The 17,510-nt window shown below is 41.3% G+C and overlaps 1 long non-coding RNA gene across 9 annotated transcripts in view; it reads right to left on the bottom strand.

The window, feature by feature from the left end:
* The window catches only part of LOC149121928 (uncharacterized), a 352,265-nt gene that overhangs the window by 29,939 nt on the left and 304,816 nt on the right, over positions 1-17,510 (bottom strand). For 2 of the 9 annotated variants that reach the window (XR_016221584.1, XR_016221586.1), the window contains one exon: positions 14,062-14,942. The exons of 1 other annotated variant lie outside the window; for it this stretch is intronic. This is a non-coding gene — a long non-coding RNA (uncharacterized LOC149121928). Of the gene's footprint in view, positions 1-13,872; positions 13,954-14,052; positions 14,943-17,510 lie in introns of those variants that run through there. 6 more of the 9 variants (XR_016221588.1, XR_016221590.1, XR_016221607.1 and 3 more) reach the window with 6 other exon arrangements.

Below are 17,510 nucleotides of genomic sequence, written 5' to 3'. Positions count from 1 at the left end.
TAGCTTACTTCTCATCAGAAACCCTGCAGGCTAGGAGAGAATGGATAGACATAGTCCAAGTCTTAAAAAGGAAAAACTTTCAACCCACAATACAATACCCTGCAAGGCTCTAATATATGTAGAGTAAGCATTTGATAAAACACAACATCCTTTCATGATGAAAATCTTAAGCAAATTGGGTATAGAAGGAACATTCTTCAACACAATCAAGGCAACTTATGACAAACCCATAGCCAGCATCTTATTGAAGGGTGAAAAGTTAGAAGCATTTCCACTAAGATCCAGAACCAAACAAGGATGTCCACTTTCACCATTGCTATTCAATATAGTCCTGGACATTTTAGCCAGGAAAAGCAGTAGAAGATGGCTTAACTCCTTTTGACCCTGCACCTACATGAGACCTGGAAGAAGCTCCTGGCTCCTGGCTTCGCATCAGCTCAGCTCTGGCCATTGCAGCCATTTGGAGAGTAAAGCAGCAGATGGAAGAAGACCTCTTTGTCTCTCTCTCTCTTTCTCTGTCTCTGCCTTTCAAATAAATAAATAAATCTTTTTTTAAAAAATCAATAGCTGTTGTATACAAACACAATGCAATGGCTGTGAAAGAATTTCTAAGATCAATCCCATTCACAATATCTAAAGAAAAAAATAAATACCTTGGAATACATTAATCAAGGAGGTGAAAGATTGCTACAATGAAAATTACAAAACACTAAAGAAATAGAAGAAGACACAAAAATGGAAAAATCTTTCATGTTCTTGGATTGGAAGAATTAATACCATCAAAATGTCCATACTACAAAAAGTAATTTACTGATTCAATGTGATCCCAATCAAAATACCAGTGACATTCTTCTCAGGTCTAGAAAAAAACTATGCTAAAATTCATATGGAAACACAAGAGACCCCAAATAGTGAAAGCAATCTTGTACAACAGAAACAAAGCCGGAGGCATCACAATATCAAATTTCAAGACATACTACAGGGCAGTTACAGTCAAAACAACCTGGGTCTGCCACAAAATAGACATGTAGACCAAAGAAACAGAATAGAAACTCCAGAAATAAACCTAGACATCCACAACCAACTTTCCTTTGACAAATGAGCTAAAATTAATCCCTGACAGTCTCTTCAGCAAATTATGCCTTTAAAACTGGATCTCTGCATTAAGAAGTATGAAACAAGACACCTACCTTATACCTTACACAAAAAGCAACTCAAAATGGATCAAGGATCTAAATTTGCAACCTGATATCATCAAATAATTAGCAGAGAACACTGGGGAAACTCTGTAAGACGTTGGCATAGGCATAGACTTCTTGTTAAAAACCCCAGAAGCACAATCACAGACTGATTCAGCAGAGCCTCCCACTCATAGACTACCCCTGCAGAGCAGATGGTCTGCTGATCTTTGGCAAGAGACAGAACATATGAAATTCTAATTCACTTTTTAAAATTTGCTCATTTATAATTAACAAGGTCCAAGGATATTGCCACCCTCCACCACCCGAATTTAATGAAAAATCTTTTTAAGGAAAATGCTCATATCTAAAAACCATTATACTGGGGCTGGTACTGTGGCGTAGCGGGTTAGGCCGCCTGAAGTGCTGGCATCCCATATGGGTGCCCAATTGAGACCCAGCTGCTGTACTTCCAATCCAGCTCTCTGCTATGGCCTGGGAAAGCAGTACAAGATGGCCCAAATCCTTGGGTCTCTGCACCCACGTGGGAGACTTGGAAGAAGTTCCTGGCTTCTAGCTTCAGATCAGCACAGCTCTGGCCATTGCAGCCAACTGGGGAGTGAACTAGCAGATGGAAGACCTCTCTCTCTCTCTCTCTCTCTCTCTCTCTCTCTCTCTCTGCTTCTCTTTCTCTCTGTGTGTAGCTCTTTCAAATAAATAATAAATCTTTAAAAAAAAAAAAAAACCATCATACTTAGTGAAATAAGTGAGTCCCAAAAAGGCAAATACCATGTTTTCCCCAATGTTCTCTACTAGTGATTTGACAGTATCAGGTTGTAGATTTGTAACCGTGATCCATTTTGAGTTGCTTTTTGTATAAGGTGTAAGGTAGGGGTCTTGTTTCAATTGTGGTAAGTAATAGAGTACCATAAATATAATGTATAGGAATAAAATTGACATTTTGAGCTTTCATGATTGTTTATAGCTTGTCTCTACTGTTGATGAAAGTATTTTTTTCTTCTACTTATCGAACTCTTTACTTACTACAGGGTTAATCCTATGAGACTAAAGTAAACTGAAAGTAGATCATTTTAAAAATTAAGAGAGGTAATAGGAGAAGAGGAGGAGAAACGGTGGAAGTGTAGGTGGTAGGGAGGGTGGGGTGGGAGGTATCATTATGTTCTTAAATCTGCATACATGAAATACATGGAATTTGTATACCTTAAGTAAAATTTTTAAAAAATCGTTCTCAAGTAAAAAAAAAAAAAAAAAAAAAAAAACCAGGTCCCCAACCTGCAGCTGTGAGAAATCACTTTCAAACTCCACCAATGCCCTTCCTTCTAGGGCCCTGGAATTCACACAAATTTCATCAGTTTTCTTGGTTCAGGGCTCATTGGCACAGTCTTGTCTTCCTATCCCTATATTTTTAAAATTCTCTTTCAAATAAAAGACCAGCAATGAGTAATTAAACTCTAGTTCTCCTTTTCCTTACTATGCCAGAGACAGTAAGTCTGCAGAGTAATGGAGGAAGTAGGTTCCAGAAAAAAGACCACATGCCTTAGTAGTTACATGTGTTTCTCTTGCAAAGGTTTCACAGAGTGTTGACTCTGTTTACATGTGCTTAAAATGTCAATGTCTGCCTTATTTAACTAATTGCAGCTATTTTTGATCCACAGTGATAGCCTTTGGAATCAATAATTCAGGCTGTGGTCTAATGCAGTCATTAGCCCCTGGACTCAGCCTGACTGGTGGAGGAGGACTGTTTCCTACCTGGTAAGTTCTAACCTCTGAAGGCTCCTTGGGAAATTCCTTCAAGTTTTGTGGCTCCACTTACATTCAGAATTCTGGGAAAACCTTAATGTAAAGGTCATTTGAAGCCCACTCAAAGATGGGATAAACCCTGGTATCCTGAACTGACATCTTGTTCGTTTCTGATCAACTTTTATGTTTTTCAGTTCATCTAATAATAACATAATGAAATTATAATAGCTACAACTTATGCAACATTCCACGTACCAGATACTGTGCTAAGCATTATACCTCATTCAACACTCATTATCACTTTGTGAGAAAGATTTATTACTAACATCATTTATTTAGGAGGATGAGGAAAATGAGGTTCCACATGTACAAACTGTTTCCCCAAAGCTACACAGGCTAGTGATTGGTGGTTCTATAATGAAAGTTTAGGTTTTTAAATTACTGAAGCCTATGGTTTTACCTACCATGCTATAGCCAACTAGTACTCTCATCAATCAACAAGAGTTCATGGGGACAGGGACTCTAATGACCTGAGTTCTCTATTGGACACAAGATAAATGAGCCCCTACATGTTGGTACAATCTGGGGCAACAAACTACACTTGCGCAAAAAGTTCCTTATATGTCTGCCACGGGACAAAGATTCTCTATAGTTTTTAGGGAGGGTATTTTTGAAGTTCAAATCAAATGTGAGGAAGAGCAGGTTAAGGAATGGCCAGAGTAACCAACAAGTAATCACCAACAAGGCATGGCAGACAATAAGCAACTAGCTCATGTCCTAGCTGGGTGCCCTGGAAGAACACTTAACACAATGGAGTAGGGGCAGTGCAATGTGGATTAATAAAAAAGCCCTGGTTTAATGAAATTCTAAGTCACAAGCCTTTCACAGCAGTGCAAGATCTAGAAATAATGTCATCATTCAGGATGTGACCCAGATTCCAGTGAACTGCAAGTGACAAGAGCAACCCCAAAGCTATGAATCTTATCAATAAATCACCAGCCAAATTTGGAGGACAAATATCCTATTTGGAAGAATAGTCTCCTTCCCAAAGGAACCAGAAATATCCAGCAATGACTGGCCATCGCAATAATTCAAACCAGGTAATTTTTTTCCTCATTATTAAAAATAACCTGGAAACATTGATGATAATCCCTATGCCTCTGGTCCAATGCGTTTTATAATGATCTATCAATAGGACCTTTGGGTGTTTTCCAGCCTATTGAATATTATAAATTTGAACTAGAAAATGAGAATTTTGCAATTTTTTAGAACTAGAAACTTTGGAAAATGTTGATAAAATTGAGCTAAGGTCATTTTTTGTTTTGGGAAATTAAAGTAGGAAAAATAATCTATTACTAGAGATAAAACTGTTCTTTGGACTGTTTTCAGATATCCTGTTCAGCCTAGAGAGATAAAAATAGTATGAAGTATAGCACAAGAGGCAAGAAATCCAGATTTTCTGTTCTTTAATATGTCAAAATTGTTACGGGAAAGTTCACCTTTTTTCCCTTTTGTTTCCCACAGACAACAATAATTACCTTTAAAAAACTAAATATATGTCAAAGTTGACCAAGGGAAAGAGTATTTCTTTATTCCTAAATCACTCAGCTAGCACAGTAGTTTGGAATAATAAAATACTGGTGATAGTACTTACTTGAATCTTATAATTTTACAGAATAGTTTAACATTTGATATTCTATTCAGTATGTACAACAGCCTTATGGAATTAAGAATCCTTAACTCCATTATACAGATGAGGAAACTAAGCTCCATAAAAAATAATTGAGACCAAAAAGCTAAATACTTAGTCCATGGCCACATGCTTGGCAATCAGCACAGCCAGCACCACTTGGGTCTCCAGATCCAGATGTCACATCATCTACACTGAAACACAGAAACTAATTCAAATGAAGAGCAAAATTCGCAGAAGCAAAGTTGATAGAGAAAGCTGTGAACACAGATATCGCTGTAAGCCACTTCCTATTTTTCTCTAAGTCATATGATTTAGAATGAAAGAAATCCATCTATAACTGTGCATTTCTTGATGTTAAAAGTGATTTTTCAGACATTGCATGTGTTGGGTTGAGTCTAGGGACACACCAGAGCCAGAGACACCCAGGACACACTATAAACACTGTCACCAGTGAAGTACAGGCTTTCTTTTTTTCTTATTTTTTGACAGGCAGAGTGGACAGTGAGAGAGGTAGAGACAGAGAGAAAGGTCTTCCTTTTCTGTTGGTTCACCCGCCAATGGCTGCTGCAGCCAGAGCGCTGCAGCCGGCGCACCATGCTGATCCGAAGCCAGGAGCCAGGTGCTTCTCCTGGTTTCCCATGCAGGTGCAAGGCCCAAGCACTTGGGCCATCCTCCACTGCACTCCCGGGCCACAGCAGAGAGCTGGATAGGAAGAGGGGCGACTGGTTGAGAATCCGGCGCCCCTACCGGGACTAGAACCCGGTGTGTGTGCCAGCGCCACAGGTGGAGGATTAGCCTAGTGAGCCACAGCGCCGGCTGAAGTACAGGCTTTCACTTTATTATATTAGCAACAAAACACCGGTGATGGTATCAGCTACCAAATAAGATGGCCTTGAAGATTAAATGGAATAACATAGGATATATTGGCATAATATAATTTATAATAATATAGGGAATAAATGATATAATTTAAGAAATGAACAGAGGAATATCTGAAATTTTATAAATTCTCATAAATATAGCTGGTAGTAATAGTAACAGCAGCATTAGTGCTAGCATTAGTAGCCATAGTGGTAGCAGTTGTAGCTGCAGCAGCAGCAAGAAAAATGTTATAGAAAAAAAGCCTAAAATAGGTATGGTTATATGTGGCTGAAGAAAGTGCATGGGAGGCCGGCGCTGCGGCTCAATAGGCTAATCCTCCGCCTGCGGCACCAGCACACCGGGTTCTAGTCCCAGTCAGGGCGCGGGATTCTGTCCCGGTCGCTCCTCTTCCAGTCCAGCTCTCTGCTGTGGCCAGGGAGTGCAGTGGAGAATGGCCCAAGTCCCCTGCACCCGCATGGGAGACCAGGAGAAGCACCTGGCTCCTGGCTTTGGATCAGTGCTCCTGGCTTCGGATCAGTACCGTGCACCGGCTGCAGCGCACCGGCCACAGCAGCCATTGTGGGGGTGAACCAACAGAAAAGGAAGACCTTTCTCTCTGTCTCTCTCTCTTACTGTCCACTCTCCCTGTCCAAAAAAAAAAAGTGTATGGGAGACAGCATCTCAAGGTGTGGCAGGTCAGATCCAAGAGGACCACATAACATTGCACTGCTAACCCAACAGACTCAGCAGAACTAAGAGTGATACCTGAGGGACCTACCTCGGAGGGGAGCAGGCAGAGATAGAGGCTTCAGGCAAGAGCGGAACCTAGACCATGGAGTAAACTCAGAGCTGCCATGCAGGGCTGAGGCCCCTCTGTCATCTGGGTGCCCAGCCACCTTCATTGCAGAGGCTGTGGACTATACCACAGGACCACATTGCTCTCCATCCTCCCCTGATCCAGCCTCAGCTGACTGGACCATGAGCAGCATCTGAGTAGGGTTACCTTTCTATGGACAGGTCGATTTAAAGCTCAACATTCAGAATCTTACTGGGAATTTGAATAGATTGAAATTCCAATTCCAGATGATAACACTGAGAGATCTTTGAAGGTAGGTATTACCAGCACATATGCACAATACTGTCATGAATAAATGAAGTCCTAGCGGATGCAGCTCAGAAGAAAATTAATAGCACAGATGTGCAGAGAGACCCAGAAAGATCACGAGAAAGCAGCTGAAGGTGAGAACAGCCAGTCTCCTAGCCGTCCTTCTGAGGCTCAGCTCCTGATGTTCCTGAGGTTTCCTGGAGGCTAATCAAGGCTCCTCGTAGCTTTTCCATGACTTCCCTCTTCATCCCATCATTTTATTTACTTTTTTAATTTTTAAAAGTTAATAAAAAGTCAAGGACAGTGAGAGGAAATCAGAGGCAGAGATCCTCCATCCACTGGTTCATATCCCAAATGTGCACATCAGCTGGGGATAGGCCAAGCAAAAGCTAGGAGCCCAGAGCTCCACCCAGGTCTCCCACGTGGCCGGCAGGGACCAAAGTACTGGAGTCGTCAGTGCTGCCTCCAGGAAGCACATTAGCAGGGACTAAACTTGCGTGTGGACCCAGGACTCGGACCCAGGCACTGCAATCGGGATGCAGATGTCCTACATGGCATCCAAACACTTGCCCTTTCAGTCCCTTTTATTTGCACTGTTTTTCCCCCTTTCCCATTAGAACAAAAACCCTATGTTAGTTCTTAAGAGCAAAGATGTGAAGCAATCAACTAGGCAAAGCTTTCTTTTCCTAGTTTTCTTTAATGTTGGCTGATGAGGTTATTCAGGAAAGCTATAAGTGAAAGCATACATAACAATTTGGGAGGGAGCAGCATACGCAGATCGCAAGACATCTATCTCATCCTCTTTGTGGAATAGTCAGCTCCTCTCTATAGAGAAGCACCCTGGTGACTCAGTGCAGAACTCACAGCTGAGGGAAAGAAGCCAGGATTTGAAGCAGGATTTGAAGTAAATCTCCCATTTATTGGTTGTCTGACCTTGGATGAGTTTTATTATCTATATAAGGCTCATCTTCTGCATCTGCAAATTGAGGGTATTAATATCCAACTCGTATGAACTTTCTTCAAATTAAATATGATTGTGCATCAAACCTTCAGCATGTGGGCACACAGTTGCAGGCCCACTGCAAGTATATACTGCTTTTATGGGAATAAGAAAATTACACATTTTCTTTTGGAAAAGTAACTGGGAAATAGAGTGGGGGTTCTGAAAGTCAATACATAAAGTGTTAATTATTAAGTTGTGGCTACACATAATTTATGTCCCAGTTTGCTTCTTTCAGAAAAGCAGCATAGCTCCAACTGGTAATTTAAGAAATTTTTCCATAGAGATATTCTATAACTAGTCAAGTAGTTAGAGTGAAAGAAGGGTGTCATCAAGATTGTAGTCTGATAGAAAATCAATGTAGCCCCAAGTGCTGTCAGTAGCACCAATTACATCTCATTGGTCATGATGGAAAGTGGTTTGCATTTACTTAATACAGTTTTTTTTTTTTTAAAAACGTGAGGCCTGATTATATGTCACCCTAAACACTGAATCAGAGCAGGTTGACAGGAAAATAAAATATATCCCCGTCTTTCAATGGCTCAATTAGCTGCCGAGGAATGCTTGATCTATCTATAACACAGAGTACATAATTCAAAATGACAATAAAGAAAAGCTTGCATAATTTCACACACATGGAAGGTAAAGACGGCTGACAGATTTATGGCTTATAACCTGTGGAAGACTGTGTGGAAATGTTTCACTCAGTCTGCTTTGCAGACAAGCAAATTCTTTCATCTTCAGGCCCTTTGGATAAATTTTCCTCAGGAGTTGATGGACTTTAAATCTGTCAAATAGGATCTATTAAATCTGACTCGGTGCTATAAATGGTAGCAGCCTGAGGCCCTGAGCTGTAGCCGCTCTAAAGATGACACACACCTCTCCATGTGGCATTTTATGGCAGAGGACAGCAAAGCTGTTTGGATTGCCACTTGGCAGATGAGAAACGGGAAGGGATATTTGCAATTCTTGTCCCACTGAACACCAACCGTAGGCAGCTCTAGCAACTGCCTGATTGGCCTGAGCTTTTTCACTCCAATGGTCTAGAATGAAAGATTTCCTAACCACATGATTCTCTTATCTCCAGGACAAGGGAATAGTGAGTAGTATCTTAAGGAAACCCTAAAAATTGATTATCGAGCTGGCGCCGCGGCTCACTAGGCTAATCCTCCACCTTGCGGCGCCGGCACACCGGGTTCTAGTCCAGGTCAGGGCGCCGGATTCTGTCCCAGTCGCCCCTCTTCCAGGCCAACTCTCTGCTGTGGCCTGGGAGTGCAGGGGAGGATGGCCCAAGTACTTGGGCCCAGCACCCCATGGGAGACCAGGATAAGCACCTGGCTCCTGCCATCGGATCAGCGCGATGCGCCGGCCATTGGAGGGTGAACCAACGACAAAGGAAGACCTTTCTCTCTGTCTCTCTCTCTCACTGTCCACTTTGCCTGTCAAAAAAAAAAAAAATTGATTATCGAACACAACTGAAAGAATGGGAGGAAGCAAGGCTTTTGTTCCCATATTTTGCAGCTTTGAGGTATAGATATGGGTGCATTCTGAAGGAGTCAGATCTGCGAACATGTTGACCTAATGCAATCTCTTGTGCAATTAAACTGTTAAAAATCTAATAATTACAATGCTTGAGCAAACCGAGTTTTCCACAATTGGCAATTCATCTGATTCCAAGAGTCAGAGACTGTCACCAGAAATTAATAAATGAAAATAGTAATGTGGTTTCTAAATGTTTAGTTAATTTTGTTTATTTGAAATGCAGAAGGATACACACACACACACACACACACACACACAAGGTAGGTAGGTCGGAGTGTCCAAACATTGGTTCACTCCCCAAATAAACACTCAGTTGGGAATGGGTCAGGCCAAAACCAGAAGCCCAGAATGTAACCCAGGTTTCATACATGGGTGTCAGGGACTCAAATACTTTAGCCTCTACCTGCTGTGTCCCAGGGTACAAAATGGCAGGAAGCTGAGGCAGAAGCAGACAAGCACTCAAATCCAGGCAATCTGATATAGAATGCAGGCATTTCAAGAGGACACTTTTATTTTTGACGATTTATTTATTTATTATTTATTTGAAAGGTGGCATTACACACAGAGGGAGAGACACAGAGAGAGCTTCATCTGCTGGTTCACTCCCCAAAGCCACACAGGGGCTGATCCAGACCTAAGGCAGGATCCTAGAACTATCTGAGTCTCCCTTGTCGGTGGTAGGGTTCCAAGACCTTGGAACATCTCCTGCTGTTTCCCAAGTGCATTATCAGGTAACTTGTTTAGAAATGGAACAACCAACACTCCAAGCAGTGCTCATATAGGATGCTGGCTGTTAAACTTCTGTTCTTCCCTCCCCTCCACAGCCAGAGGAGTGGTTTCTTCAAGGAAGGTGTGATTTTTGCTTAGCAACAGAACAACAGGTGTTCAGTGAAAGGCCAGCTTCTCACACATCTGAGACTTTATGCTTCTGGCTCAAGGCTTCTCCCTAGCAGGAGACTAGGAGGAAAACTGAGGAGTCTCAGGGCCTTTCAGTCTCTGTTTTTCAGAGGTGGGTGATAAGACGCAGTTTGACATGCTTGATACTTTTAATAAGAAACATCTGTGTAAGAATATGAGTAGAATTGGGATAGACCAGAGAGAGAAGTCTAACTGTGAAGCAGGTCCAACAAGGTCTTGACTAAGGCCACTGATTGGTCCCTTATTGAGCCAAAAAGATCGGACTTTCATAGCCCTGCCTTAATTTGTCACTGAACATTGTCCACCCCAGAAAGTCCTACCCTCAGGAGAAGTGATTCTGCAGTGAAGCAACTACTAAAGTTGCTGAGAGTTGAAAGTTGTTTGCAGGCAGCTGGAGTACCAAAATGTCCCTTGAAAGAGCCCTGTTCCTTCTGTTAGGCTTCAGCAAGAAGGATCTCCTTTGTTTGGACTTCTAATCTTCTTGGGATATTAGCTCCTCTGACTCCGTACCTGGTCTTCAATATTTCGTGCCAGAGATGAGAGTTTCTTTGTAAGATAATAATAATGCCTTCTCTCTTTCACTATTTTCTGGTTTTTTTTAACATTTAAAAAATATATAAGGTGAATATATTTCATGTATTTTATATATAGAGATTGAGGATCACAGCGATATATATTACAATTCGGAGATTTCTATAACAGTACCTCTTTCCATAAATCCTGGTTTACATGCTATTTAAGGGTTAGGTGCCACCATTTGGACTCTAGCACTTTAATGCTTTTTTATCTTATTGCTGTCAGTGAGTCTCATTCACTCTTTCTACCAGCTACAGCTTCCATGCCAAGGACAGTCCTAACCACTGTTAGTTATATTGGGGTCATCATGGATCCTAATGGCTTCAGTAATCAGTGTATATTCTAGGTTTATCCATGTACTATGACCTCTGCTGAGTATTGTGACCTTGTACAGTACATGTACTCCATCATAGCCATGTCCCTGAATCCTTTAGTCCTATTATTTGCCATGGCAACTTTGGCATTTCAGTTCTATTTAGTGATGGCTAAGGGCCTTCTCACGCTTCTCAGAGATACCTTAATAGTGTTTATGTAGCACCTCCCAATGTTACTGCCAACATTTTACATTCTGTATCTTGGGAGGGTACCACCAAACCAGTTATTTCCCATATCCAATATTATGTCCAGGCTCTCTTGAAAATTTATACTCACATACGCTTTGCTTGGTAAGTGCCAAACAAACCTACAATTAGTAGTTGGAAGGAGAGCTCTGATATTTCACAAGGGGAAAAACTTAGGCCTATTTAAATACACTGAAAAGTCATGGAACCAAAGCCAAATTTATAGTAAGAAAGAAACTGTCCAACAGCTAAGCTCTTCCAAGCAGAGGATCCTCTCAGTGGGTCAAATGATGGCAAGGCTTCATTAAATTCTCCACTGACTGAAGCAAACACATTAAATATGTTTACCTTGTATACATTAAAATTCTAGACTTATGCTCCCAAATAGATCTCTCAAGCTTTTGATGGTGGAAGGGGTGTAGGCTTCAGATCCTCATTAGAGGGTGTTAGAATTTCATGAATAAATGAATCACTAAATCACATAGCACAGTCAGCTGCAGGTTTCATGAGCATTACCTTTGCTTACCATTAAAAAGATTTAAATGTTAGAAATACAAGCGTGGCAAACAGAAGAGCAAAATAATGGAACCATTATAATTACAATATATATACATGAATGACTAATCATAATGCCCTCTCAAAATAAGGCACTGTATAAATGCTAAATGCTTATCATTTACTAGCAATCATAACGTGTTGCCAAGACAAGGCTACTCCTCAAACACTTTAGGTTTTCTATTGTTACCAAGTTATTAATCTCACTTTAATAAGGAAATTCTAGGTCCAGATTAAAGATAAGAGGAAACACATCAGAATTAAAGGTAAAGGTAAATTTTGTAGTTGTAATAGTGCTTTGAAAAATGGACCATCCCCAACTCCCGGCATTCGCCTTGGGCACAAATCAATCAACCGAGAGAGACATTGCCACAGTTCATCTAAAGTTTCCTGTTAGACAAGATACACATTTACCAGGAATAGAGAATAATTTTAACCCAATTAACTCTGCTAAAGTATTTAGATTTCCTTTTTTAAAAGCCCAGTTAAACAAAACAAAACTTCCCTCTGTATCAGAAAAAGATGACAGGGAAGAACAGTGTCCACAGTGTTCCTGTATTCTAGTTTTAAAACTGAACTCTGAGGATAAGGAGCAGAGTAGAATGGCTAGCAGTGTGGACTCCAGAGCCATACAAACCCCATTTGGACCCCAGCTTAGCTTACAGCTCAATAAATTTTGGGTAAAGTATTTATCACATTTGAGTCTATGATTCCTTAACTACAGTGAGGTCATGACAGTAGTATCTTTGTCAGGCTTATGAAAAAGAATATTTAGCAAGAAGCAGGAGGGAAGCATGAAAAGAGGGAGGAAGAATAGGAGGGAAGAATGAGGAAGGGAGTTAGGGAAAAGGTGACGTTCTTCAACAGGCGAAGCTGGAGAAATGGAGAAATGGAGAAATCCTCTGTTCTCTGCTTAACTCATGAGCAAAACAATAGGAGCATGGGCAAAGCAGCAGCCCTAAGAGCACGGGTCCAGAGGCAGGATAATCTCCAAGCATCGAGCAGAACAACTGATGGTAATGGTGGGGAGGGAATTAGAGGCTGAGTCTTCTCACTGCCACGTGTCCAGAAAGAGCATCAAACAGAAGCTCATGCTTTCATTCTGCACCTGCATACCCCATTGCAAAGGCCACGCAGAGAGAGAAAGCCTACAGTGGCTTAAATGCCAGTCACCAGCCTCTGTTTACACATATCCTTGGAACCCACAGGGGAGGCATTGGGTTCTGGCCCTGTTCTACCGGGAGTCTTTCTCCCTAGCATTTAGCAGCTGTTTTGAGGCTCCTTCTCCCCTGTCTTACACCAAGCATATAATGGAATGGCGTTGGTCACACATTGACCCCAGTGATATTGTCTGGCCCCAAGATGATAATGCTCACAAAATTGAAAGAGACTGGCTTTGTGGACCTCTACTGTAAGAAAGTGAACACATAACTTATCCCAGAAACTGAGACATTACTGAGAATTAAAAACAGCAAAGGTTGTAAAGTAGGACTATCTTGTGTCTGCTTATCTATACATAAATGAACTCAGATTATATAGGGCATGAAACTAGGGCTTCATGCTGCAGGAGCCCATTTAAAAAGCAACTGTTGGAGGTCAGGTATTTTGAGATAGTGGGTTAAACCACCAAATGAGATGCCCATACTCCATATCAGAGTGTCGGAGTTCAAGTCCTGCCTCTGTTTACAATACAGTGTTCTGCTGATGTGCCCAGGAAGCAACAAATGATGAATGAAGTATTTGGGTTCCTGACTGAAGTATTTCAGACACCTAGATGGAGTCCTAGGCTCTGGCTTTGGCCTGGCCCAGTCCCAGCTACTGCAGGCATATGGGGAATGATCTAGTGGATAGAAGACTGAACTGTCTTCTCTCCTCTCTCCCCACCCCCACATCGCCATCACTCTGCCTTTGTAATTAATTAATAATCATTGAAAAGGATCTATGGCATCTTCATTTGTTATAACTCTCCCTGTGTCTCTTTTGTCTTTTTTATTTTATGTCAATTTTATATTTTTATTCACTAATTTGAATTTATTTTAAAATTTTGATTAAAAAGTTATATCTGTATGTTATGGAGTAGAGTGGAATATCTCAACAGAAACTCATGGTATAAACCAGTAATACCTGGCAATTAGACCATCCATCTCCTTTATTGAAGGAACACCATTCCATTCTGTGGAACACCAGAACCAACTTCTTGATACCTATTTGAAAGAAATGAATTATCACAAAAGAAACACCTACATCTCCATGTTCATTGCCACACTATTTACAAAAGCCAAAATACAAAATCAAACTAGTTAACACCTCTGATCTGCAGTGGAGTGAATTCACAAATACAGAGCCCATAGATATGGAAGATCACCTGGAGGTATACAAGGCGGCTGAATAGTGAAAAGTCACACTGACCTCAGCCACAGAAAGATACCAGAAAAACAAGTAAGGATCCTGTTTCCAGGGCATTGGTTGAGACAAAGTATCAGTGGAGAATGAATACAAACAACAGAGAATCCCTGAGACAAGGGGAGAGGACAGACACACTTCTGTCAGCTGTACCATCAGCCATTCCTTCACCTCCACAGCTGACTAAGAAAATTCCATGGTCTCCACTGGCTTTGATTCCAATGTAATGGAGAAAGATATGGACATTCAACCCAGGAAGCACATAGAACCCCAAGTAGGCATGATCAGAAGAGACCCGCACTATGACACTTTATAGTCAAACTTCCAAAAGTAAAATATAAAGAAAACATCCTATGTTAGACCCTCTGAATGAGGATGCTAACACGTCGAGAGGCACGCCCCAAAGACTCAGAGTCCAGACCGGCTGATGCAAAAGCAAGAGGATTTATTCGGCGTCTGCGCAGACGGGCCTCCTGAACTTGGGAGTCCAGAGAGCGCCCCCAGCACAGAGCCACACGGTTTATATACCCGCAGCGACCAATCAAAAGCTCTATAGTGTCCATGCACACAGCAGTCCAATCCGTGAGCTGATCATGTGAAAGGCATGCATCCTCTATCCAATCAGCTATGGGATCACATGGGAGGCATGCCCCTGGTCGCCATTTTGTTGTTTACTTCTTCAGCAGTTCCTTTCCCTGTCAGCGTCATCTTGTTCACCCTGAGGGGGACGACGTCTCGCTCCCTTTGTTCCCCTGGAGGGAGATCAGCGTCCTGCTTCCCACACCGTTATCTGAATATTAGGAGGCATACAAAATAGGTTAGGTCTTAGCACAGCCAGGCGCAAGTGTCTCAGCTAGCTAAGCATAGGGTCCCTTATTTTTTTTTTATCTTTTATTTAATGAATATAAATTTCCAAAGTACGACTCATGTGTTACAATGGCTTCCCCCCCCATACCGTCCCTCCCACCCACAACCCTCCCCTTTCCCACTCCCTCTCCCCTTCCATTCACATCAAGATTCATTTTTGATTATCTTAATATACAGAAGATCAGCTTAGTATACCTTAAGTAAGTATTTCAACAGTTTGCTCCCACACAGAAATATAAAGTGAAAAATAATAGATGATTTTTTTTAAATGATGATGAAATCAGATCAGACCTATTGTCATGTTTAATCCCAGTGAGAGTCAAGTTGGGAATTGATAATTTCTTTTTTTTTTTTTTTTTTTTTACAGAAGATCAGTTTAGTGTACAATAAGTAAAGATTTCAATCGTTTGCACCCACATAGAAACACAAAGTGAAATATACTGTTTGAGTACTCGTTATAGCATTAAGCCTCAGTGTACAGCACGTTAAGGACAGAGATCCTACATGAGGAGTAAGTGCACAGTGACTCCTGTTGTTGACTTTACAAATTGACACTCCTGTTTATGGCATCAGTAATCTCCCTATGCACCAGTTATGAGTTTCCAAGGCTATGGAAGCCCCTTGAGTTCTCCGACTCTTATCTTGTTTAGACACGGTCATAGTCAAAGTGGAGGTTCTCTCCTCCCTTCAGAGAAAGGCACCTCCCTCTTTGAAGACCTGTTCTTTCCACTGGGATCTCACTCACAGAGATCTTTTTGCCAGAGTGTCTTAACTTTCCATGCCTGAAATACTCTCATGGGCTTTCCAGCCAGATCCGAGTGCCTTTAGGGCTGATTCTGAAGCCAGAGTGCTATTTAGGACATCTGCCATTCTATGAGTCTGCTGAGTATCTCACTTCCCATGTTGGATCACTCTCCCCTTTATTTATTCTATCGGTTGGTGTTAGCAGATACTAGACTTGTTTATGTGCTCCCTTTGACTCTTAGTCCTTTCATTATGATCAATTGTGAACTGAAATTGATCACTTGGAATAGTGAGATGGCATTGGCACATGCCACCTTGATGAGATTGAATTGGAATCCCCTGGTATGTTTCCAACTCTACCAATTGGGGCAAGTCAGCCCGAGCATGCCCCAAATTATACATCTCTTCCCTCTCTTATTCCCACTCTTATGTTTAACAGGGATCACATTTCAGTTAATTTTCAACACTTAAGAATAACTGTGTGATAATTACAGAATGAAACCAGTCATATTAAGTAGAACAGACAAAAAAAAATACTAAGAAGGATAATGTATTAAGTTGTTCATTAATAGGGCTATGCTGATCAAGTCACCATTTCTCATAGTGTCCATTTCACTTCAGGAGGTTTCCTTTTTGGTGTTCAGTCAGTTGTCACCGATCAGGGAGAACATATGGTATTTGTCCCTTTGGGACTGGCTTACTTCACTCAGCATGATGTGTTCCAGATTCCTCCATTTTGTTGCAAATGACTGGATTTCGTTGTTTCTTACTGCGGTATAGTACTCTAAAGAATACATATCCCATAATTTCTTTATCCAGTCTACCATTGATGGGCATTTAGGTTGGTTCCAGGACTTGGCTATTGTGAATTGTGCTGCAATAAACATTAGGGTGCAGACCGCTTTTTTGTTTATCAATTTAAACTCCTTTGGGTAAATTCCAAGGAGTGGGATGGCTGGGTCGAACGGTAGGGTTATATTCAGGTTTCTGAGGAATCTCCAGACTGATTTCCATAGTGGCTTGACCAGTTTGCATTCCCACCAACAGTGGGTTAGTGTCCCTTTTTCCCCACATCCTCGCCAGCATCTGTTGTTGGTAGATTTCTGAATGTGAGCCATTCTAACCGGGGTGAGGTGAAACCTCATTGTGGTTTTGATTTGCATTTCCCTGATTGCTAGTGACCTTGAACATTTTTTCATGTGCCTGTTGGCCATTTGGATTTCCTCTTTGAAAAATGTCTATTGAAGTCCTTGGCCCATCTCTTAAGTGGGTTGTTGGTTTTGTTTTTGTGGAGTTTCTTGATCTCTTTGTAGATTCTGGTTATTAACCCTTTATCTGTTGCATAGTTTGCAAATATTTTTTCCCATTCTGTCGGTTGTCTCTTCACTCTCCTGACTGTTTCTTTTGCAGTACAGAAACTTCTCAATTTGATGCAATCCCAATAGTTGATTTTGGCTTTGACTGTCTGTGCCTCCCGGGTCTTTTCCAGAAATTCTTTGCCTGTGCCAATATCTTGAAGGGTTTCTCCAATGTTCTCTAATAACTTAATGGTGTCAGGACGTAGATTTAGGTCTTTAATCCACGTTGAGTGGATTTTTGTGTAAGGTGTAAGGTAGGGGTCTTGCTTCATGCATCTGCACGTGGAAATCCAGTTTTCCCAGCACCATTTATTGAATAGACTGTCCTTGCTCCAGGAATTAGTTTTAGATCCTTGATCAAATATAAGTTGGCTGTAGATGTTTGGATT

This window comes from Oryctolagus cuniculus, chromosome 15 (assembly GCF_051225735.1).
Source record: "Oryctolagus cuniculus isolate XC-2025 breed Fujian yellow rabbit chromosome 15, ASM5122573v1, whole genome shotgun sequence".
In the NCBI taxonomy this organism is placed as follows: domain Eukaryota; kingdom Metazoa; phylum Chordata; class Mammalia; order Lagomorpha; family Leporidae; genus Oryctolagus; species Oryctolagus cuniculus.
The sequence above is the reverse complement of the archived record's forward strand: the minus strand, read 5'-3'. Positions and strand labels throughout refer to the sequence as shown.